The sequence below is a fragment of the Chamaea fasciata genome, unplaced genomic scaffold (assembly GCF_029207755.1).
Source record: "Chamaea fasciata isolate MVZ Bird 193981 ecotype frontalis unplaced genomic scaffold, bChaFas1.0.hap1 SCAF_8, whole genome shotgun sequence".
Lineage (NCBI taxonomy): Eukaryota > Metazoa > Chordata > Aves > Passeriformes > Sylviidae > Chamaea > Chamaea fasciata.
This window is the reverse complement of record NW_027094093.1, coordinates 20,282,460-20,305,425: the sequence shown is the minus strand read 5'-3', so window position 1 is coordinate 20,305,425 and position 22,966 is coordinate 20,282,460. Positions and strand designations below refer to the sequence as shown.

At 38.3% G+C, this 22,966-nt stretch overlaps 1 long non-coding RNA gene across 3 annotated transcripts in view; it reads right to left on the bottom strand.

The window, feature by feature from the left end:
- Positions 1-22,966, bottom strand: part of LOC136293344 (uncharacterized) — a 60,385-nt gene that overhangs the window by 5,750 nt on the left and 31,669 nt on the right. Inside the window, exons 1-2 of one of the 3 annotated variants that reach the window (XR_010722137.1) lie at positions 9,617-9,689; positions 4,940-5,106 (exon numbers count right to left, since the gene is read on the bottom strand). This is a non-coding gene — a long non-coding RNA (uncharacterized lncRNA). Of the gene's footprint in view, positions 1-4,939; positions 5,107-9,493; positions 9,580-9,616; positions 9,690-22,966 lie in introns of those variants that run through there. The other 2 variants (XR_010722136.1, XR_010722138.1) reach the window with 2 other exon arrangements.

The window sequence follows — 22,966 nt, the reverse complement described above, 5'->3', positions numbered from 1 at the left end:
ATGATATCACAGTGCCCACCTGGCCAGTTAAAACTCTTGCACTCTCCAGAGAAACTTATGGATATGAAACGAAGTGAGGAGGAGTTTTGTAGCCCATGAGCTCTGTCGGCTAGGAGCAGGGAACTCTAATTTTCACTTTCAGGACTATTTATTTCTTTTACATTTAGAATAGAAAAGATTAGATGAATATCTTAACTATGAAGGGCTCAAACACAGAACAGACAGGAGATCTGCAGCGTCCTCCGGTGCAGCGTCTCCTTTATTAGACAGACCATGACCACCACTGTGGCTCACCGCTGACTGCAGTGCATGAGCCTGATGATGGCGATTTGGGACGCCACACTGCACAGCAATCGACTGGGGCTTTCTTTCCTGGTAACTGATTACACCTCTGCTGAATCCACCTGTGTGTCAAAGCCAGGACTGCCATTAAAGCTGAGACTGAAGAATCCTCCAAGCTTCTTGGAAAAGGAGAGTTTATCAAATTCAAAATTTTATTTTGATGTATTGTGTAATAAAAATCAGGTTGCCTTTCGCAGGACCTAAATATTTAGGACTCTCTTCTTCCTTGTTTTTTGGTGGAATTTTTTTTTTTTTTGGTCTTTTTAATTTTTGTCTACATAAATTAAACATTTCCAGGAACAATGGCATGTCAAATTCTAAACTTCTACTTCCTTTATAATAACACTTCTAGTACTGTAACCTGTGTTTTTCCTACTAGACCTGATTTACACAACTTTTTTCTCACTTTCTAGTAGTCAGTGGCTGCAGTCATCTAAAGACTGCATTGTAAATATCTGTAAAAACAGCAGGAAAAGCACTGCCAGCAAAAAAACATACAAGAATACTGAAGTGTTACTTGAATTTCATATTAGTCCATGTGAGCCTACATAACCTCTTAACAATCCAATCTAAAATACCTGCACTGTGCACCACTGCATACTCATGTAACAAAAGGTTTGATAACATGCTTTGGTTTACTATGGATGACTGAAATCCTAAAGAAACTATGTGCTGCAACAAGCTCACAGAAATGTAGAATTTAAGGCGAGATTTGACAAATGCTCAGTACTTTTCTGAGAGCTTTTATACCACCAGGGATAGTGTAGTGAATATGGGTGGTAAAATGCCTGCTGATTTTATTAAAAATCTAAGTCATACAAATAATGGCTGCATTGAATCTCCAACCCTTACAAGGTGCCAGTCCCTCCAGGCACTGTCATTTCCCGATATTCTCTGCACTTCCAGTTGTAAGAATCCCATAAAATGAAATTTTTATATTTTATTTTTCATAAGTTATGCTTTTCCAGTCCAGCTACTCAAGTCTACATTAATTCTGCTCTGTTTTTGTGTAGCAGATGGTCCAACGGGAGTGACTTCTCAGTCTGCCTAATGTCTCCCCTCCAACCAAAGGTTCATTTATAACTGTCCAGTATCACACCCTTTAGAACCAAGCAGAATGAACAGAGGCATACCTCTCTAAAGAAGTGGTAAAACACCTCAATAAATGAAAGAAATTACTATGAACTTCCAGGTAACAGCAGACATTTTCCATCTGTTCAAAGTACTACTGTTGCTATTTATAGAAGCTATCTTGACATTAAGGACTTCTCAAGGCTGATACAGTCCGTCTTAGCAGAAGGATGTGCACTTTAGGCACAGCTTGGAATCTGGCCCTAAGTTACAACAAAGCTGAAATGAATGAGAGCTTCACAATTTATATTCAACAGAACAATGACAAGTTGCAATATTAATAAAAACAAAGTTTGCAATATTTGTAATAATAATAATTAAAAAATCTTAAAATCACATTAGTTTCTACAACTACCAAAACACAAAATTCTAGGAAAATCATAGACATCTCTATGCTATCTTTGCATCTCTTATTCTCCCTGACTAGCATAGGTAATTTGAATTACAAAATACCTGGCTGAATGCAGCAATATTTCCTTTTTACCATGACTATCCAGTGTTAAAGCTGAATATAAAACATTTCATTACTTTAACACTTCCTTTAGGCTTCAAAAAACAGTGCATTTAAAATAAACTTTTGCTGAAAGCTTTATTCCATGTCTCAGCAGTAACAAAGTCTATGACAATAACATGCATGAGATCTAGAGGTTCAGCAGAAAGATGATTGTATCTTTTATATCCACAGCAGGGAGATTTCTATTTCCTCTCCTGTCAGGATGATTTATTCAATAAATGGAAAAAACATCAATTTTAAAATGCATTGATTTTTTTCCCCCATATCTCAAGAAACAGCAGAAATCTTAGGAAATTAAGAAAATTAACTCCACCATAGAAATTACAACACCAGGCATTTTGGAACAATGAACTGAATCTCTTGAACAAAGAATATTGCAAAACCTTCCATACTTTGGATGGTTAAATCAAGGAAGTCTGTCCCCTCTCTTCCCTATGATGCTCCTTCCCCATCTTTCCTTTTTATCCATCTTCCTTTTGCAGAGAAGTTTACGAATTGTTCAGTATAGACAAGGATTCATGCAATTTATATCCAAAGACAAACTCAATCTACTTTTGGTACATTAATTAGCAGAAAAGAAATCAAATGGAAATTTTAAAAGCTGAAGTTTAAGCAGAACAGGTTTGAAAGAATGAAGTACCAGGTATAAGGAAGGAAAAAGGGTTAGATACAAATATAACAGGTTCTATCTATAAGGGTTGACATCCATTACTTCAGAGCCAAAGTCTTCGGTTTTCATTTCCATCTGATACCTTAATCTGAATCACTTTCTCAGTCCTTTGAGTATATTTCCCTAAATTATAACAGGAAGAGTGGAAGTAAGGTAAAATTTAGCATGAAATCCTACATTTACCCAAGAAGTTTGGTGGTCTTGATTTCAGAAAATGCAATTGCAGCAGGAAAGGAACAGAAAAGAAAAATGGAGCTTAGTCTGTGGCAGCTTTATAGAACCAATGGTACTGTGGTGACTAATACTGACACTGACTACTTTCAGGAGGTTCTCATTCACTGTAAATTTTTTGCAGCAATACTGCAAAACAACAAACAGTGACAGGAGAGGTCACAGTAACTACATGGTCTCTAATGAAGTTTTGTTTCATGGTATAAACCCAGAAAATCTAGCAAAGCAAAACTCACATAAAAGACTATGATCACTAACTCTCATGTTTGGTACCTTCTTGAATTGTATTTTTTTAAAAAAGAGACTTTGACAGCATCAGGAAAAATGACAGTGTAGTGAAATCCATAACACAGACTGTGAGCAGATGTCACGACAAGATGAGAACAGAGCCTTACAACAAAGCAAAGTGACCACAAACAGTGATAGCTTGTGAGGATGCACCAAGCATCCCTAAGAATAAAGAACAATGAAAGCATTAAATTGTTCTACTTTCCTCATCCAAATTTCTCAATTGCTTCATTCAAAGCCCCTTCTAATAAGCTAATAATTAGGAACATTTTAATTATACAATTTAGGATGAAGGCAACCACAATAATAAAAATCACAAGGCCATGCTTAGATGACGTAGGTTCTACTAACATGGGAGGTATTTACTTGCTGATTTTAAACAGAGCCCCTTTTGCATTACCCTAAACCAATGTGGATTTAAGATCTCCATAATCACATTTAGCAAGGCACTGTGTGCAAAGCAATAAAAGCAGTTATTCCGTAGGGTTTACGAGGCATACAGTGTCACATCTGGTTGATGTTTTTTTTTATTTGGCATTTAGGTCAACTTTACAGACCTACATGTAAGTAAATTTAAGTGCACATTCTCTACATTGTTTGAAAGGCTAGCATATGCCTTCAATTTTCCCCCCTCTATGTGTATATTTTTCTCATAATCTATGCCTAGTGTTTCTGTGAAGATAAACAGATGTGTGAATTCAGTTATCTTCCAACAACTGTATTTATTCTTGGTCAAAGAGGAGGTTTCTAATCCCTACAACGAACAGCTCAATACTCTTCTTCCATTATCATTTATTATTACATACCGGCAATGAACATACGTGTTTAGATACTGAGCTTAGGCATGATCCTATAAGCTATAAATACATTCTGGGGAGCTGTTAAAACGAAATCAGAAAGGTGCATTACCCAATAAAGTGAGATCATAAAACGATACACTTTAGTCACTTCAAAGAAATTAATGTATTTCCCCAGACTCCTTTTGTAAAATCCCAATCATCCAAATAAATGACCTGTGAAATAAGCCTCTATCTAAATTAGTCCATAACCTTCAAGTCTTTCCCCCACCAGAATCTCTCAAGTCTTTAACATGACCACATTCCTCTCATAAAGGAATCTCTGAGTTTCATAGGTTCACTCCTCACAGAACATATCGCAAAGGAAGAGCACAGCTCCCCCTCTATTTACTTTAGGTTGAGGAAAAACATCACAGGAATGTCCAAAGCACCATTAGACTACGGAGAACTGGTTACCACTGCAAAATGCTGCAGTCTGATACTGCCAGCATCCTCTCAAAAAAAATGCTTCTACCCAATGTGTAGCTGCTGAATAGGCTTATCCCCAAACATATCAGAAGCTATGAAACTGCAGTCAGTATCCGTAATAACTTGCACCACTCAAGGCCCTGGTGCACAGTGTTGAAAGCGTGAAGTGGAAGGAAGCACCATTTGTACACTACTTCTCACATGCCATTTCTTTGTAACACCACATATTGTTTTTCCAGATACACATTTAACTACTCATTAAAAATTCTTCTGTACTTCACAAGGAGAGGAACCCACACAGTGCTGGAATACATAACTGAAATAGGAGCATTTTGGTTTTGCACCACAGACATAAGTCACTTGCTAATTGGATTCTTACATTTGGACATCAGCCTTTAATCTCATGCCTCATTGCCCAGGAAACAGTTGCATTTGTTCTTGGCTTCCTAATTGTGATATATATATCTGATAGTATAACAGTCATTCATTCAGACTCACCTGATGCTTTAGATTTTCCCATTTGAAGTGGGGCCTACGGACATGAAAGGTGTTTTTGTCTGTGAAGTGACCTCCTCGCCGTGTCCTTTAGATGATGCTCACAGAAAAAGTAGGACGTCAGTGATCATTGTCTCCCATGGCTCCGAGTAAGACAGGCATAAGCAAAGCTACATGAGTGGATAATGGTGAAAAAAAGTTAATTCCTTAAATTTTTGCATAGTAAATGAACATTTAATGGAATATTTATGCAAGAATCAGAAATTTCTAAAACTGATTGGTTTAATAACCACAGGGTAGAATCCCACAAGGAGACACCTATAGATGCACCCACAAGCCAGCACAGTTCCAAATTTCCCAGCAAATTCAAACCCATTTCAAGGAGTTGTCAAGCATCAATGCAAAATCCACTTATATGATGGTCCTCTGCAAAAAAAAACCCACATTTTTATCTGAAATAGCAGATGTTTCTATACAGATTTGAAATAATGTATATATTAAATAACAGATATTTATATAGTATAGGTTATAATATTTTTTTTATTATTTTCATCTCAAATTTAGTTGAAGATTTCCAAATAAAGACAAAACCCCAAACCTCATTTTACTCCAGCAACTGCCAAATTATTGGTATCATATTGTAAAGCTGTTCAAGTTTATAAGGGATCTTTCAAAGAGCTCACTGATAAATTAGATAATTAGAGAAGAACATATGAAAATCCTTCACCAAAAAGAAGAAAAATCAACAAAGGACTACGAGCAGTAGAATCACCCCTGTACTCAACAGAAAAATTATAACCAATGCAAAAAATGCATTCAATATTCTGTTCAGTTTCTAAGGGTCACAGTAATTGATTCTTTTATCAATTCACATTTTCCGAATTCTTTCCAGAATTTCTTCCCTTTTAATACTAATTAGGAGATAACTAAGTAAAAGTTTAGCCTCCAATATTATGTTTATTACCCCACTTTTTTCCCTGTAATTTCTCCAAAAAAGTACCAATTCCTTATTTCAGAGTCTAAGCCACCTTTTTGATTTTCTGCAATCTACTTAGCATTTTCTTTTTCAAATATTCGGGTACTTGTTGGCACAAACAGAAGAAAAATTTCAAAAGTGAATGTATGAGAATTTATAGAAATAAAATGGTAAATTCGGACACACAAACACAAATTTAACCATTGATTAAAATAAAGGACTACTCTTTTGCTTATCCAAACAGGCACAATTAAGTAGTACTGCACAATATTTTTTAAAATTGCAGTTCTTCTTTGAGATAAAAACTCAGAAGATATTTTGGCAAGTAAACATGAACACTTAAGAAATCATGACCTAAATATTGATATTGCACAAACAGAAAAAAGACTACATTAATCAGATGAATTATTCATTCCACAAGTTATAAGAACAACTAGGATGATCCATATCCAGGAATTTCACTTTATTAATTTTTATGCAAACTAAAATGTCAGATTGACCATTTATATGTAATTCTGCATATTGCTATGACTCACAAATCTTTACAACTTTAAAAGTAGTCGTCACTACTAAAAAAGGAGAACTTGCTAGCAGTTAGCACCTCAAAATTAACAAGGTAACAGGGAGCAAACCTATTAATAATTTAGAAAATCATATGTTGCTAAATATCAACTTTTACATGGCTTCCATCTCTCTTTAAAAAACGTGATATGGAAGCATAAGTGCCCATCCTTAGTTTTGCAGTCCCTGCAGCAAGTCAGTACCTGAACTGGTTTACTTTTGATCTTAAAAGTTCATTTGAGTTGCTTCATCTCTACCAGCCATGAGACTCACAAAATAAATAAAAAGCCACAGAGATCCATTTCAAAAAGGAGGCCACAGGAATACTGACTTTTAAACCAGCTGAAAGCGGTCCTAGGCCTCTTGAGGCATTAGGCAAGTGCACACCACACACACACACACACCCCCCCGGCCCAGCATGGGATTGTTTGTTACCCATGTGGACTCACCCTGCCAAGCAGAGCCCCTGTGCAGGGCAGCCCTGACCACAGCTCTCACTCCATTCCACGTGTCCAGCCACAGATTCGCTGTGCCAGGGCTGACCAGCTGAGAAGGTGGGGGGAAAGGAAAGGATGCTTTCCTGCAGTAAAGTCATGGGTTGAGGATGGTGCATCATTACTTCAGATTAATCTGGTTTCCCCTGCCCTAAAATAGCACTAAGGTCTATCTCCTCACCTGCTCTTTGGCACTGGCTCTGGCCAGTCCCTGCCCTGGGCAGCTCTGCAAGAAGGGGAAGACAGCAGTGCCCTATAACCTGTTTTTAGGTAAATCCCTGATCACAGACTTCCATTCAGAGATGATTTTTTTTTTTTTTATGTAGGAATGCAATTTGAAATTATAAACCTTCAGATCTCCTCCATAAATATATAAGAATTGCTTTAATGGGGCAACAAAAACTTTATCAGCTGAAGTCCGGTCTTGGAACTCCTACAGGATTTATAGGATTAAATTCAATGTCTTTTTAAAGTCTCACTACCATGTAATTCTTTACTTGTAAGCCTCTTTTTCACCATCCTTTGGTCCCAGAAGTTCCCTCAAACCATGCAAATACATTTTTGAAGCCCAAATTAAGTCTCTCATGTTTAATAAAAAGCCTACTAAAATTATTTTTCAGCTTTGTTATAAATGAATATTGTGAAGTCTTTCAATGAAGTGAACATATCTCTATTCTGTACAAACAAATCCACTCCAATATTAACATCTTAAGGATTTATGTAAAATATTACCAATACACACATTGCATATCCAGTGGTTGTCCCACAGTAGCAAAGCAAAACAGAATCTTTTGGATTTTTTGGTATATCCCCTGCTGTATTGCAAGTCAGAGTCATACTTCAATTCCTCCCTTCTGTTTTGCGTAACATTATCCGTAACACTTTCACCATTTATTTTTCAGGATTATTACAGTCAGGCCTTACTCAAATCTACAATCAACCTGTCTCACACCACAACTTCTCTCCCGACAGAAAGGGCTGAATAACTCAAAGGACTCTGAACCTCATTTTCATTCCTAAACTTGCATCACAAATTTGGAAACCATTTCACAAAGTGACCTACTTTATAAGCCTCTATAATTTGATTTAACCCTGTGAGAGGGGGCTCACACTGTGCTGGTGACCAAGCAAAGCCACTTGAGCAGCAGCATTTGGCTGGGCCCCCAAGAAGGGGCCAGCACCTTCCCCCTCCCTGGCAGTGGCCTGGCAGAGCTCCAGAGAGGTGACAGGCACAGGCAAAGCTCCCAGCAGAGGGGCAGGCAGGGCCTCACCTGCCAGAGACCCTGAGGAGGATGCAGAGGTTCCTCTGTCCCAGCATCAGCTGAGCTTTTACTGAGAGCAGCTCTGCACTGGGGAGACACCTGAATGCAAGGCAACACCATAATGACTAAAAGACCTCTTTTCCCCCTGCCCCCATCTCTGAATGTGCTCTGCCACCAGCCTTTCAAATTATCCCAAAATTTGATCCCAAGTTCACTTTTTGACAACCAGGCCACTCATATTTTTGTATTTAGTCAGAATGGAACCACAGCATTAAATGATTTCTAGTTAACGCCACATTCTAATTCTGGTTTTATGTCCAGTTCTGTAGGAGAGATCTTACACTCTAATCAACATGTTTTAATAGGATTTTATTTTGAATTCACTAATCTTATTTGCTTTTATAAACGATGTCCACTTTTTTCTGCCTACAGGGTCTATATTCTGAGACTTAAATATTTGATTTTAATCCTATTAAAACAAACAAATCTATAACCATTTAAAGACTGGTTAAAAAAAATAAAACACTTCACAGTTCTGGACTGTTAAAACGGCTGTACCGCTATACATCTTCTCTCTATCTCTCAAAAAATTGATTTTTAGAGCTTTGCTATGAGCCTTTGCAGTGCTTAAGACAAATGGATTGTATTACTGAATCCAGCCCTCAGGAATCTTACTTCAAAATAAATCAAAGCCAGAACCATTCTTTCCTGCAGGCCCACTAAAAACTTGTGTAGAAAAATAATTAACAGCTTCACAAAAACAAAACAAGTTTTATGTGACTAGAGCAAGGTACAGAACACTAAAAGCACATTTATAATGACTAAATGGAAAATGCAGACAACAGAAAAATACTAATAACCCTCATGTACAAGGACAGTCATCGCCAAGTAGGAAAAAAATTAACTAATAAATTATTGTGCAAAGCTGTCATTTTTATGTAGCTGTCAACTGTTTCAGTTTCATTTTTTCCAAGGTCTGGAAAATGAGGTCAAGATCAGTTTCTGCCAATTAATTCAGAGAAAACTGCTGTAAAAATCACAGACTTTCTGAAAAGCATGCATTTCTTATGGGCTCATTAATATCCTAGTAAGGAAAAAAAAAATCCATTTCAAAGTTAAAATAAAGGGTCACATCATTCAGCTATAGCAAACCATCAGCATTTATATACTTACAGAGAGCTCACTCTATAGGTACATAGACATACAAGGATGTAATGTAAGTAATTACCCATAGGTTCAGTGATATAAATTGTCCCACACAAACCTGCGTGGCTAATGAATATGAATCCTTTACTGTTTTACAGTTGTGCAACCCACAAGCTGGTGTCAGTGTAGTTGGTTCCTCCCTCCCTTGCATTTCTAGTCTAGTGCTGTGCAAAGCACTCACCCCTTTAACAGAACCTGAGGCTGCCCAGGCTCCCCTGCAGCTACAGCACCACCGGGGGGGGGCTGGTTCTCTGCTCCACCTCCTGAACGCAGGAAAGATGTTTGCACTAATTTGTTCCAGGTGGCTGTGGTCCTCCCACGGGCTCATCAGTGGAGGCTGTAACTCATCAGACATAACCACCCTGCTCACCTGCCACAGCCCCATGACCAATACTAGATGTTTATGACCATCTGCAAGAGGCAGCTGCATCAATTTCTGCCTGCCAGGAGTATCCTACTGGACGCTTGAACCTGAACACTCGTGGAAAAAGAAATAAGCATTAGTATGGGAAGGAGAGATACAAAAGGCTTTAATACTTGGTATTATGGGCATAGTAACTGATTTTAGATTTTTGCTTTTATTATCAACAGTAGTACTCCAGGTTGCTCTTAGTGCATAATGAATATATTGTTGTTTCCTCTGCAAAATGCAAAATGCATTCATGCAAAATGCAGCTGAAAGAATGCAACAGCATTCCCTGAAAACTGTAACTTTAAACCATGATTTCCTCAATTTCCATTGTATAGGAAGATGTGGCTGGTTTCATTGTTGTTGCTTCACCTGTCCTCATCAATTCAGATTCATTTGAACTACCAATTGCCAACAAACCAGTTCAGGACCCTGACTTTGCCTATCTGATTGGCAGATTTGGCAGCTAGGCAGAGGAATCAGCTAAAAAAGCCAGTGAGCAATTCTGGTGACATTGAGCACAGTTTCCTAAGAAAGGTGCTCTTCGTGGGAAGTTTAACTATAGTGGTTTTGCCTGTCTATCAGTCTGGGAATGAATATGGCCTCAGAGCATAAAAAGTTTAGCCCTCCACAGCTTAAGCTATTCACATTTACCTCCAAATTTAGTTTTAACTTGAATCTCTGAGGCTCCTGGTTGTTTTTTCTATTTTTTTTTAGCTGTGTTAGATCAGATTTCCTATCTCTGCTGTAAATGACATTCTGTTTTCATCAAAGCAGGGGTCCCTGAGGATCTCTTGACCCAATCAATTAGATAACTTATTTTTCTTGTGGCCAAACTACAAGAAAAAGCTACATTTTCCTTTTATCCATTTAACCACCCTACATTTATTCTCTATGAGATGAAAAGTAGAGCCATAGCTTGGGGCATTTATTTGCTCTATGAATTTTTAAAAGGATCTAAGGTGCCCATATAAAACTATAGTTCCCTAGCATGCATTCAGAAAGCTCCACAGAGCTGCTGAGAGTGCAGGAGAAAGCAACTGGACCCAAAGAGTGCCGTGTTGCACTTTTGCATGTGCAAAACCAGGTCAGTGCTACACACCCACCCACCAGGAGGTCCCACACTATGGTATTAATGGGAGGTGAGTCAGTGCAGTTGATCTGTCCAGTTTTTTCTATGCACAATATTCACTACTGCAGAAATATTACACTGGTATTTAGAACTAGGTTCCTTTTCTACATAAAGAGAAACACATGAAGGAGATAATCATGCCTTTCTATTGAGAATCAATATTAATCCCTGTAACTTTTGACACATCACCAATTCATCTTCATATCTCAGTTCGGTTTACCCTAAGTTATACCTTAAACCAAACTCCCCAGATTTCTGAGATCTACGCAAAATCCTTGTTGCCCCACTTCCTTGACTTGCTATCCCTCACACACGTCCCAGAGCATTACCTGTCCCATCATACCAAGCACTGTATCTCAGAGGCTGTCTGAGCCTTCCTCACTTTATGATCAGGACACTGACTTCACTGTCCCCATAGAGGATGCAGCATCTATCCCACTACTCTGAAAGTTCAGCAGTGGTCCAAGAACCAGCTCTGGCCTGGGACAGACAAGTGCTGTAGTGTTTTTAAGAAACCAGCCTCACCTTTGAAGAGCCTGATAAATCACAAATGGTGCTAGTGGTCTGTATTTCTAGATTAAAAAAAAAAAAAAAGCTAGTAGATATCCTACAATCTGGTCTTTAAAACTTATATGTAGGTGATTTTTCACACTTAGATTGGGTGTTAGAATCTGAGGATATAATCTTCCATTTTATTCAATGTGTCACAGCAGAAAATACCATAGTATGAACAGAAAAAGCTGAGATAGGAAGAAGCCAAGTCTTGGTTGCACATCTGATGCAGATGAGCATGTACTGACTTGTGCAAATCACAGCCCCTCTTCATTCATATTTAACATAATGATGATTTATGATGATAATGAAGATAAAGTAAGTCAGTGTTCTGGTACTTTGTTATGAAATGTGGTTAATTTCAGCCCATATTTGTGTTCAAAAAGAAACAATCTTACAAAAATAATTTTATTCCCTTTAATTGTTTTTTTTTAAAAAAAACATTTCTGGTAAAGAATGAGTCCAACACTTTAATTTTTGTCACTAGACAAAATCTGCTTTACTCTTGGCTAATAAGCAACACCAGATCTCAATTTCTGTAATGAGCTGTAATGAGGTGGTAAAAATGCAATGAAGAAACTGGACCAAAATTCAACACTAGTCACTCCAATTTTCTGTAACATTCCTGAGCACTCAAAGTTTCCTATTTCAGATCAATGCATAAATTATATTTAAATTTTATTGTGACTTTCACTATGGTCCCAGAAGCACTCACAGCTCTAATTTGCCATTTTAGTCTAAATGAAAGGAGAACATTTTGCTCTCATTGAACCATGTAACCTCATTGACTTCAGTGAAACAAGGAGCATGAGAATGTGTCAAGCCTAAGTGCAATTACAGTATGTGTACAGAACACTGTATGTGCTATTCACAATGTGATGACATTTGGAGTGAAAGGTAAAGCTGATCCTGCTACATTTAAGCAAGAAGATAATTTCATCAAAGGAGAAGCAGTAACACATGATGTGTTACTGAGTTCTGCTTCAGTGTTTTTCATTAGTTAGCATTTTAATTTGGTACTGAACAAAACTATCAAGTTCACAAAAAATATTAACACTACCATAGTGCTGTGCTGCAAGGTTAAAAGATGGCTAGAGCACATTAAGGTTCTCCTGTTTAATTTAAATCAGGGAATGGAAAAGGAAATCTTCTTATACTTTTTGGAAATATTTTCTACATAGAGAGAACACATAAAGGCATGGTATATAATTACTCTATAAAACAGTGTTTCAAGGCAAATGTTAGAATACTAAATAATGAGCACAATTGCTTGTTGCAACTCCAGTGTCTGGAAATAACTGCTCCAAGCTCTTGAAGTAATGTTTAGAGGTTGAATTTTCACATCCCCACACCCACGTTCTGAAGAGCAGCCGCTTTACCTCCTCCTCACCCAGCCCTCCGCCCTGTTCTGCCTCAACAGCTTATCATGGGTCACATGCATATCAAAGCATTCATGATACAATGGCTTCATAAAATCACCCAGAATTCACAAGTTACATCTTTACAAAGTCCCCAACTGCCAAACAATAATGTAGATGTATAAAAATATCCACACAGGCATTTTGCGTTATAGCTCAGCAACAGAAAATTACAGTAATTATAAATAATGAAGTCTCTGTCAGGCTTCAGTGACGGGAAAACTGAAAGACACTTAAAGGGAACATCCCTCTGCCTTCCCCACACAGACATCTTTTTACTGGTGCTTTCCAACACAGGCACAGCCTGAGTGCGAGGAGAAGCAAGGAAGTAGCTGCTCCACCCACCGCGTCTCTCAGACACTGCAGGGTGAAGATCTCTTTGGAAATCAAACTTTAGGAGGGGCTCAAAGCAAACACAGCTTCTGCTCTGTGAGCCAACAGCAGTGGGGTAGAGGGCAGCTGCAGACTTGGCAGCTCCTGCTGCTCCAGCGTGCACAAGGCAAGTCCTGTAACTGGGGATCTAGAGCTTTGGGGGATGTGTCCTTTGCCTATCCTACATCACTGATGCAAATCCTCAGGGAGATTGGATTACTTTCTTCTCTTCTCTATGCTTTCTATTAAACCACGTTTGCAAAGGATTAAAAACAGCTCCAGTAAGTCTCCAATGATAATGCGAAATAAACATTCAAAGTGCTTTAACCAACATATGCAGAATTTAGACCCATTTTCCACAGTCAGAATTGAGAGGTATAAAGCAGGTCACGGTAAGGACAAGTCAGCTCGCAGACACAACCTCAACTGGCTAAAGCAAAACAATATTTTGCTGGCAAACACTAAGCTTTCCCTGTCCATCAGCTGTGCCGGAGCCACATGGTTGTGGCTGGCCACAAAGTAGAAACAGAAGTCCAGATCTGTCTGAGAAAGACTAAACAGATGCCACAGCTTCCACAAGTCTCCAATTTTGCAGCACAGTTTTATATCCTGAAAAGCAATGACACTTTTATACTGGCAAGTTAGAAAGTAAAAACAAGCAACTATACAACCATATCCTCCTTTCACTCCATTCTGCAAAATTACCTGGCCATGAAGAGGAAGGTGAAGATTTTAAAAATATGAACACTTTAAAAACATGAGAAGTTACTTCTCAAGCCTGCATTTAAATGATGTTGTATGCTGAAATGTCATTATTTCTTTATCAGAAGATTTTAAAAAGCCAAGTACCCAGTGGCTTCGTGGCCTGGGATATTTGGTGAGGACTGCTCACTGAATTTTGCTCCAGCATAGATCTGATTGGTTTGAGGTGCAAAAACAGGTTGTAATTTGTTAAAGCGGGTCTCCAATTTTGGGAAAATAAATATTGTTCTATCCCCCTTTGACGAAGTTAGTAAACATCACTAGCACAATTGTGGGAAGAGTGTAGAATGGCTTGGCATTGGTTTTCCCAAATTCATTACCAAATTTTAAAAGTGATCCAAAAAATTGTAGGAAGAGGAAATGTGTGTCAATTCAATCTGACTTCAATACAGCTGACTGCAAACGCATGATAAATTACATTTTCTGATGTTTTCCCAGACTAGCTTTAAAATCCTGAAGTGATTGGATGTAATCTATGATTGGAATAACAACATGAGCATCAGCAGAGAAGTGTATTTCACAAAACTGAAAGGTTTAAATAGCACAGCTACTCACAGAATTTGTACTACTTCATTTGGCAATCTGTGTGCAGATTTGTCTCTCGTTCAGCTGTCCCTAATATGGTCATTTCTGTAGCAAGCCTATGGTGGCTTATGCTTCAGGATGATATGAAGTTTGCAATAGCACTCTAAAAACATTCCACATTATCAAATCACTGCACAGAGTGATTCACTTGCTATGTGAGATGATTGGATTGTCTGCTCTGAAAACCTCAATTTCACTTCTGTTGATACGCCTTGGCTTTCAAAGTGCTTAACCTCATTTTTAGGATGGAAAATGTTATTTGGTCTGTCATTAATGTTCTGGAGAGGATAGAACTTCTTTTCTCTTCAATCATCATCATAAAGTTCACAAAACTGTTTGTTTCAAACTAGCTTAAGTTTGAGATTCTAACCCAAAACTCGATGACAGAAATGTCAGTGCTCTGTTTAGACATGATAAATATACCTGAAAGCTAGGGAACATTGAATAAACATCCCATTACACCTGTCCTATGTGGCAGTTCACCAAATTAGTAGCACATAGCAATTAAAACCACTCAGTCAGACTTTTAGATGGGGACATCTCCCTTTGACCCCCTGGCAGCAGCAGAACTTTCTGTGCTTAACTTCACAGGGCTGGATGAGCAAAAGTCTAATACAAAAGGATCTTTTAGATCAAAAAATAAAATTTGAAATAAAATGCTCTACAGTAAGTACTGGAGATATATTTGCATTAAAATCATTTAGGAACAATTATTTCAAGTATTTATGTCCTGTACTACCTGCCAGCATCTTACTAAATCAGATCCTATTAAGTTATATCCCCAAACTTAAAAGCTCACAGCATAATGAATAAAACCAAAGCCCAGCAAAGCAAATTACATAAAACTAGATGTAGAAAGATAAAGGAAACTAATTAGTGCATTTTCTAAGTAAGCCTAAGTTTGTAGAGAGAGGTAGCACTGTTTGTGAGATGATATTATATAGCAGACAAAAGAACAGACATGATTTTAGGTAAGCAACACCAGCGAGGCCTGAAAAAGAAGCCACAGACTTCAGCCTAAGGGCAGCTTGCAAACAAATCTCTATGTTTAAATTAATTATGGTAATCATTTATTAAATTTGAAAGAAAAAGCACCTTTGGAGAAGAAAGTAGTATTAGCAAAAATGAAGATGATTAGGTCCTGTGGGATAAGCTTGACAGATAACGAATCAAATATTATCCTTGTAACGTTGAGGGCATCCTACACAGAAAACTGCAATGTATCATTTAAAAAGTATCTACTGATACATGATTTGTATCCCAGAGTACTGAGAAATTTCCTTTCCAAACTCTTCTTACATGCAATGATGATATTAGATGAAGCTGTTTCCTCACATTCTCTTCTGTAAGAACTTTCTGATTGCAACAGTAGCAAGAACCAGAATGTTGTTAGAAGGCATGGAGAGGGATCTCTGGAAAAATTATTTCACCATATGACCTACTGGAAGGAGGAATTACAGTTTAAATACACTCATTGTCTAGTTAATTTGATTGCTGTTTTATGCCAATATAAAAGTCAAATACATTATGTTCTTTCTAATGGACCACCACAGTCCACTGAGAGTATATCTCAGGTTTTGTTTTATTGAACTTTTTCAAGGAACTTTTAAAATTAAGTATACCCTGAGACACAAATATTTATTTCCTTTGATACCAGAATTTTCTTCCTCTCTCTATTTTGGGAAATATTGGGGAATCCATTTATATCAAAATTCTGATCATTAATTTTCTCTCTACTTTAAGCAATATCCTCATTAAGAAAGATGTGGATCTTTAACTAAAAAATTAAAGAAAATATTACAGTTGCACTGATCAATAACTATTGCAATTATCTAATGAGCTGTCATATTGAACTTTACATGTTTATTTTTGCATACATCTCAGCATCTCCACTACTTAAACCATCCATCATAAAGAGCCATTTTATCAGAAACAGATTATTTTCTTTCCACTGCAGACTAGATCTAGCAGTTGACACACAGGAGCTGCAGATGCAGTGCCTGCTGGAGCTTAGATTCTCGCAGGAGAATCTGAGACTCACCTTATCTTGACTACATAAAGTTTATTCCTGTGGTGCTTGTCAAGCATAACAAAGAACAGAAAACAGTTGACTTGTATGTGAAAACATCAGAAGTCCACTGGCATTTAAGAATTTTTGTTTGCCTTGTAGTCTGCTTAGTTTTTATCTTGTTTTTCTAATGCAGAGTAAAGACTCTAAAAGCTTTATTTAATTTGAAAATAATTGCATTTATATTAAAATGCTTGAGAGCATTAGAAACTTGATATGGGCACAGGCCAGTTCCTTTCTGCCATTTTCTCTTAATTTTAGCTCCTGTGACAACAAAAGAAGGCAGCATCCTGCCCTTAAAATACATGTTATAGAAGCAATAAGCAGACATGCTGGACATGGACAAGGCTTAGGCTGGTGAAGGGACAGAGGTGATAATGAGAATTCTAAAAGTAGCAACAGAAATAAATGCTCAGTCATTTGGGAGTTGAAAAGCACAGCTCCTCTTTTTGAGACAGTCACCCCATCTTTCAGAATCTACTAGATATAATAAAGTATACAGGGAATACAAAACTCCCATCTGGTATTTAAAATTCCAGAAGCCTGACCAGCTCTTTAAATGTTATCACGTTATAAAATAAGAAAAGCCAGATGCTACATTTATAAAGTCAGTGTGCTGCATCTTCTCAAAATCCAAGAGCTGCCACTGCTAAATCTAGTCTGTTGGCTTTGGATAATTAATCAGTTAAACAGCTAACCTTTACCAGAGAAATAAAGCAGTGCATGGTGTGAGATACAAATAGCCATGGATTGCTGAGGCCAATTACAGACACCAGGGGCAGAAAACTGGGCAGGACTTCAAAATGATCCTCGGTAACTTAGCCTTTCCTCAGAACCCATTCTGGATTTCTCGTTTTTAGAGTCTACAGCTGTAGCTGCTGATCAGTAGTTAACCAGGCTGTCATGGCACAAGACAGGGTTCACAGTAAACAACTCTTTTTCTTCCGACTGTATCTATCAAACAAATCTAGGCTCTATTCAAAATACCTAAAAAAACCCCCAAAAAAACAAACAAACCCCCCAAAAAATCAGAGGCCTAAAAACATACTAGAAACATGTGGAGCCATTTCAGAAGTATTTAGTATTATCTTGGGTGTCCTTCAAGACAGAGACTAAGCAACAAAAAGCTTGCAAAAGTCACGAGACCCATCTCATTAGAGATGAAAGTGAGATGACAGCAGCAACAGTAGCACAAGAAGCTTGACACTCATTTATAAATTTGGAAGTCAAAAATGTAACTGGAAGCTGTATCTATGTGCGTGTAATCTTGGAGCAGAGAGAATGAATGAGCAGCAAAAAGGAAGAATCTCTCCTCAAGCGACAGCTGGCAACAGGGTTTGTGTAAATGCTATTAACACTGGGAGGCCCAGGCAGACTGCAATAACCTCACAAAAGTAAGAGGAAAGATGACCACAGTCTTGGCCAAAACCCTTCTCTTAAGCCACCAAGAAAACACTGCAGTCCAAGCTGCATGCAAATTGTTAGTCCTAAGTGACTTCAGCAATAGATGCTGAACTTGGGCTGGGTTTGCTCCCTGAAGGTGTTTTCTTATGCACTGGGTGGGATAGAAAACATAACATTGTTCAGGCAAACCCTCAGGCAAAGTCTTTGCTATAATGGAAAACTCCAGATGATGTTGTCAGGTATCTGTTGCAAACCAAACAACTCTTCCCAAATGCAATGCCTATAATTAAATGTACCATTTAAACAGAAAGCAGAGCAGTAAAAAGAGATGCTTGCACACTTTATCTGGCTGAGACTACTTCTGCAATCACCTTGTTCTTACTCATCACGTCACTAAATTGCTTATTATCCAGTGGATATCAAGGAAAAGCTTCCATCAAGCAGGAGAGCAGAAAGGGTATTAGGCTGCATACAGTCACAAATACATAAACACCTTATGAGACATCTTCTACCACACATTGCCCTTGAAAGCTTCGGATCATTTCAGAGCATGAAAAAATACTGAAAAATGTGTTTAACTTACACATGTGTGTCCTACACTTGCATGTCCATTTCCATGGACTCTCCTGGGTATTTTGTAGAAAGATACAGAACTAGATTTCCAGGCCTTAACACAGACATGCTGGGATGCTGCCCCAGAACCAACATGAGAGGTAAAACCACAAGGCACTGGCTCTGGACCTCTCTTTGAACCCACCTCACTGCCAGCTGTGGGGAGGGCAGTCCAGGTGTGCACTCTTGGACCAGCCTCTAAAGCACCCCAGGTCTCCAGCCTCCATCTCTTTCAGACTGAATGACAGCTGTGGGGGTGAGAATACCATGTGTAAGGCATTGTTTTGGGACTGAAAAATCTTCTACTATAGCGTTGTAGCACCAAGACTCACCATTGCATGGGTAAAGGAGTCATCCTGATTTGTAGCTTATCAGACAAGAGGAGATAAGTGAGCAGTGCCAACAGGAAAAAGCCAGGGCCAAGCATTCACAGCTCCCATTAAGTTCAATTGCAGTAACACTGCTGAATTTTGCATAAACCTCGTAACAAAGAGATAGTAACTACACTAATCAGAAATATTTTCCCTAGGCAAGAAGAAATGATTGAAATAACACACCACAGCAGGCTGTTACAGTCCTGTGGTCCTGACAATGCTGTATTGAAACAAAAAATCATAGTCCTTAAAAAAAATTCTTTCATACCCTGGCATTTAATCTCAAATGTCAATAGTAAAGCTACAGCAAAATGAGTTTAATGGGCTCTGTGGGCATTCAAGATCAACTGCCACAGAAAGAAGAAAGGCAGAATTGAAATGGCCCACTACATTTCTTTTCTGCATCTATCACCTAAAGTTATAGCTAAAGAAATTCAAAAAAATACTGCAAAAGAAAATTCACACAGCAGGAATTTAAAAACTTAAAGGAGATCCGCCAACAGAGGTGATTTAATTGGTTTGGTACCTATTTTTCAGATTGGTTTCTCATGAGCACTGTAAAATGCTTAATCCATCCTGCAGAAGATTGCTCAGTCCCTCTGAAGGGCAGTTTTTGAGCAGCAGATACCTAGGGGCACTGTTATTTTGATAGGAGTCTAATTTATGAATGGCATTCAAGGATACAGATGTCAGCTGTATAAAGACAACTCCCTGCAATCTCTCTCTCCCTCCAGAACTTGAGATGCTGGAGCATGCTGAAATTTGAGACCTTCAGTGTCTCTAGAGGTATACAGAAAAAGAGGTAGATGCCTTAGAATATGTAATCTTATATACTGACATGGAATAATGTGCTGCAGTCTCTGGCTTTGTGATACTGAGCAAATGTTTTTGTCTACCATTTCGTTTTATCTACAGGAGTCGCTGACAAACGACCTACCTCTCAATCTAATATATCTACTTTTGGAAACTAGTAATGTTATTCTTGCCACTGCTGGTTTCATCATCTCTCAGATTAAAAGATGTTATGCCAAACTTTTTGTTACTAGAGCAAGGCAACCAATTTTTCATGTGGTACTATCTGATGGCTTTTCTTCCACATGTGCTAGATATAGATATAATTTACAGGTTATTTCTTGCCAGCCAGGATAATAATCTGTTATTGCTTGAGGAAGAAAATACTTTTGGTGATCCAAATAGTGTACTGGGCACCCAACGAGTGATTGTAGATTTTGTCTGTTGTCACATCACTAAGACATTAAAAATCTCATCCATGCTTCTTCCAAACAGCCTAAACTGGAGAGCAAGCTTATTCATACTTAGTTTGTCAAGTCACTTTTAAAAACTGGTCTTGGTTTTTGGAGAACTTTTTCCTATGTTTTAGAACTCATAGCAAAGCAATCTTCTTACATGTGTTTTTCATACACACTGTCATTCTCATCTCTTTAAAAAAACGATATTCAGCACCAACCCTACCCTCTCCTGCTACAAGGGAGAGACTACTTTTAGTAGTTTATTGAAATGGCAGCATATTAAAATTGTCATATTAAAATTGCTCTTATTATCATAAATGCCAGTACACTTATTTTAAGTCACCATCACTTTGGGTACCTTGGATTGCTGCAAGGTCGAGCAAACACCTGGAACAAGAACGGTTTATGGAAAATAAAGTTACACCTGAAAGATGACGAGGTGGATTGACTTCCTCCACTGTTTTGGTCACTAACCCTACCTATTGGAAGTTTTCTCAAGTGACTAAATAGTGTGTATGTGCTACTCTCAGGGGGTAACTTTGTTCCTAGATGTGTTTAATCCCCTCCACAAAGACCTGACAGCCAGAAGGTAGATCATTTTGCTACTGTGTTACCCAGTGAAGCTGCAATTAATGTCAGGTTTCTTTCGAAAATGCATGTCAACAGAAGGAAGACTTATGTATCAATCTGGCAAAAAACTACACACCCTTTAGTAAAAAGTCCTCACCCTTACCTCTATTTATTATTATAACTTCATTTAAGCACAAGAAATCTTTTAAAAGCTCAAAAACTCAATCTGTTTCAAACTACAACCATAAAGGTAAATAACCTGTGACACCAAGTAACCTCTTGCTTTTACTTTAGATGTATATAGAGAAAAATCGCAGGCAAACCCAAAGCATTATTATTTTTAGCTGACCTGAGGGATTCAGCAATTTAGGTTTGAGATACAGATTTTTTAAAAGTATTAACTGCATATTGGCTCTTACATTCCTAGCAGCGAACACTTTAATCAACATTTGGAGAGAAAACATACCAAATTTTGTCACTCTCAAAACATTTGGACTAAACGTGTTACTAGCCTTGGCCCCGTGACAAAGGTTTGACCCCACATGCAAGAAGAATAGGAACTTGACGAGTAAGTGATTGAGAGGCTACCTTCAAAACTGCAGTTTGGGATTGCATTTTGCCACAATATTGTACAGCCCTTGGCAAGCAACCAGCAGTCTATCCCTCATTCCACCATCTGGAGGAAAAAAACAACAGCAAAAAAGCCTCGGCACACACTCTGTTTTGGCAAAGCCATGTGTGGGAGAACTGCCTACCTGAGCCAAGCTGTCTTTGGCTTCTAAGAAGCTGGCTGATTCAGAGGCTTGTGAATCAGCCTCACTATGTTTTCATTTTCTGTCAAAATCAGAAAATCATATCAATCTTCAAAATAGCTGCACATTCTCAAATGCTATTCTATTCATGCCCCTTAAATCTTCTAGATGCACGATCAGATTTCCTGTTAAAATCCAGTTAGTTTTCCCATTTAACTTTAGAGTCATCTCAGGACAGTTAAAGGATCCAAGGGATCATTTGGTATTGTGAAAACAAACAAACAAAAAAATTTAAGGGAGAGTATTTTTCTTAATTCTTGACAAGTCCTTGAATTGTTTGCCACAACTTTCCAGTAATGGCTGAAATTTAAACCTAAATATTTAATAGAAAAGCAAAAGCTTTTTGTTCTTTCACTTGTTTGCAATTCATGCAAGAGGAGGAAAGAAGCTGTGTGCTTGGTCTTACTCTTGTACAAGGAAACCTTGGGGCTGTTGCTACAGTTCCCAAGGGAATAAGGGGAGGCCTCAGCTCTCTAATACTCATTTAAGGCAGGAGTGTGGTCATGAAAACAGGTCTGCCCCATTTTGCCTCATCCTCTTGTTTCAAGCTGACGATGCCCCTTGGCTGTGCTGATCCAGGCTTTTGTGTGACCATGAGGCACATCTGACCATGGAACTGATCAGACTAAAAATCATCATAAAGTATTAATGAATGCATGGGTATTTTTGTGGCAGTGCCGGCTTACAGACACACTGGCTCTAGTTTCTCAGATGAATGTTTTCCATCTTGATCTCAAGTAGTATTTTTCTCAGCTCCTGAAGAACTCATCTCCAAAGACAAGGCACAAGCAGTTGAGAAGGAGCAAGATGAGCCCCTTCTCCTGCTCTCACTCTCCCTGTTAGGGAGGGTTCCACTAATCCCCCTCACCTACTGAGGGGTTCCTGAGTTCTGGGAGGGCCATGTCCTGGCTGGAGGTGAGAGGCTGCCTCGTGGCAGCCTGGGGTGACCCAAGGACAGGCAGCCTTGGCCCTGCCATGTGTCCAGCAGCATCCGCCACTGCTCCCCTGTCTGCTGCAAGAGGCATATATAGCAAGGGGCTGAGATGAAAATTATCTGGAATAAGGGTTAGAAAAAGTACAAAATTATTTGATTTAATCTCAAAAACTTGCTATATGGAGCTTCATTGATCCAGCCAAATGGAGTTTTTTACCCAGCATATTTTTCACGGAATAAATTAATGCCTCACTGAAAAGGTGATTTGCAGTTGGCA